This window comes from Polistes dominula, unplaced genomic scaffold (assembly GCF_049000335.1).
Source record: "Polistes dominula isolate Pdom_NZ unplaced genomic scaffold, Pdom_raw_medaka contig_49, whole genome shotgun sequence".
Lineage (NCBI taxonomy): Eukaryota > Metazoa > Arthropoda > Insecta > Hymenoptera > Vespidae > Polistes > Polistes dominula.
The window spans coordinates 2,829,610-2,832,908 of record NW_028300914.1 but is presented as its reverse complement, the minus strand read 5'-3'; positions in this window follow the sequence as shown (position 1 = coordinate 2,832,908).

Genomic DNA, 3,299 nt, shown 5'->3' with positions numbered 1-3,299 from the left:
GGATGGTATATATCGTTCAATCTTACGCATGTCCGTTCGTTTTCCAACCTAGCATCCTTCTTCTTCACTATATCTATCTATCTTTCTCTTTATCTTTCTCCTTATTATATTCTTTCCCCCCATTTTTTAGTACTACACTTTTTTTCCAAATATTTTTTTCTCAAAAAAAAAAAATACAAAAACAAAAACAAACGATTTCGATAATAAACCAATTTTTATGTCAACAAATTTTTGATATCTCCGTAATATATATATATATATAAATTATTTAATATATACACACTTAGGTGGATTGAACAAAAAAAAAAATCATCTACATGTTTAACGAAGATGAGAAAAAAATATTATTTGTTTTTTTTTTTTTTTTTATTTATAATGTACATTTTATACATTTTTTTTTTTGGGTCAGAATAAAAGTTAATTAATTACAATACATTGCTGATATAAAACATCAAATATCTCATAAACTATTGACATTTCGATGACCTTCACTTAATACTTTTTAACGTGGAATAAAAAAGGAATTGAATAGTGTTAAAAAAAATATAAAATTCTATTTGAAAAAAAAGTGCAACTGCATCTATCGGGTGCATCGATGCATTTTCAAAAAAAGTAAGGTCATAAAAAAAAGTTGACGTTTGTTGTGTCATATATATATATGACTTTTTTCTTTATGATTTTTTTCTATTGTTATTTAAAGAAAAGTTATTACCCGTCCCCGTTAAAAGATTCACCTTGTACATTGCTGATATAAAACATCAAATATCGCATAAACTATTGACATTTCGATGACCTTCACTTAATACTTTTTAACGTAGAATAAAAAATGGAATCGATTAGTGTAAAAAAAAAAATATTAAGTTCCATTTAAAAAAAAAAGTGCAACTGCATCTTGCGGGTGCATCGATGCATTTTCAAAAAAAGTAAGGTCATAAAAAGTTGACGTTTGTTATGTCATATGACTTTTTTCTTTATGATTTTTTTCTATTGTTACTTAAAACTATATTAATATATATTTATTATTAATATATTTTTTTATATTTTAATAATTTATTAATATAAAAATAATTTATTAATATATTTATTATATTTTGTATTATTTATTAATTATAATTAAATTATTATTTATTTAAATTAAATTTGGAAAATAGTGTAACTCTATTTCTTCTTTCTTCTTTTTATTTTTAAAATGATATATCAACTAATTCGTGATTAATTAAATATTTATTATTTTTTAATATTAGAATATATTAATGTTTGATTATCGTAATGATAAATTTTAATAAATTAATGTACTTTTTATTAATACAAATTTTTAACATTTTATCGTATTTTTTCATTCTTGTTGATCACACTCTTTCTCTTTCATTCTTTTTTTTTTTTTTTTTTTTTTTTTGATTATCAATCATCCTTCTGTTATTCTTTCAACCTTTTTAAGTAAACCTTTCCTTTAAATTTCTCTTTCAATTTTATCCAACATATATATATATTTCTATTGATTATTGCATATTGTAATAATAATAATAATAAAATAAAATAAAATAATATAGAAAGTATTCTATTATGCCATTAAATATGAAATTCTCAATTTTAAACTGTAAGTATTATAATAGGAATAATCAAACGTTTCTCACTTCAAATATCTCTGATACTTGGAAAATATTTGAAAAGGTAAATTGAACTCAAGTGAAAGAATGAAATAACGAGAATATGAGAGTGTGAAAAAGAGAATAAAAAAGAGACAAAGAGAGAGAGAGAGAGAGAGAAATGAGATGATCAAATCTTCGATGGAAAAAGGATTTAACAATAAGTTCAAATTATTCGCAAAGAGTAAAACGTTGATAAAGAAAAATGGATAAAAGCTGTTCTCAATGTAAAAAAAATTTACTTTTCTATCTAGATAACGATTTCAATTTTCTTTTTTTATTATTCAATAAAAATAATAATTATAATAATAATGATAATAATAATAGCAATTGTTCTTTTCTCGTTTAAAGAACGTTATTTAATACGACGATTAAATTACTCGAATTATTGATAAATAAAAATTTAATTTAATTTAATTTTATTTTATTTTATGTATATTCGATTTTTTATTATATTTCTCATTTAATTATATTTATTTAATTATTTATATTATTTATATTTGATTTAATATTATTATATATATATTTAAATGTTCGTTATATAATATTGTACAATGATATTAAAAATTAAACTAATTAATTTTTAAATTAAAAAATTATATTTAAATTAAATAATTTGGAATTTTTAAATTAAAAGAAATTAATTTTTCATACAAATTAAATAATTTTGAATTTTTAAATTAAAAGAAATTAATTTTTAAATAAAATTAAATAATTTTAAATTTCTAAATTATAAAAGAAATTAAGTTTTAAATTAAAAGAAAATAATTTTAAATTTATAAATTAAAAATTAAATTAATTAAATTTGATTTAAATTAAAAAATTAAAACAAAAATTATTTTAATATAATATATATATATATATATACAACATTTCTCGATTTTCAAGAACATTCCAATGAAAAAATCTTACAATCGACTATCGTAATTAATTTCACATTTTTGTCAATCTATTTTATTGTCCCCGTTTCATTTTATTCTACTTCATTTTTTTTTCCTTTCTATTCGCATAAATCTGTGCAATTTACACGTTCGAACAATCTCAAATGTATGCAAATCAAATTGACAATTTTCACGCGCAACAAATTTATTGGATTCTCTCATCTTTATTTCTTTCTTTTTTTTTTTTATTGAAAAATTAAAAAAAAAAAAATATGTACCCATAATTATGAAAGTGGTCTAACATAAGTTAAAATTAAAAAATAAATAAGTTTATTAGTTATTACGCGCCATATTATTTTAAATTAAATAAATTCAATGTAAATGTTCACGATATTGTCAAAGATGAATCGTTAGATAATGTTTGTTTTTTTTTTCTCAATATTACATAGAATTCATATAGTGTGTTCAAATAGAAATCTTGAAATATCTCGAAACAAAAGTTACATGATTTAGATCACTTTCATAATTATTGGCACATATAATAAATTTAATAAATTTTCTGCACATTCATACTTAATCAAGATGTTTCTGTAATTTTATATTATTTCTCAATTACACGTTGAACACAAGTGTACAGTGAATGAATTTTTGTGTTTGTGTACGTACGTGTTTATTTATAGAAGAAGCAAATAAATGATATTTAATAATAATCGATATATATTTTTTTTATCAAAGATTTACTCGAAATAAGTATTTGATTATCTTAAGATCA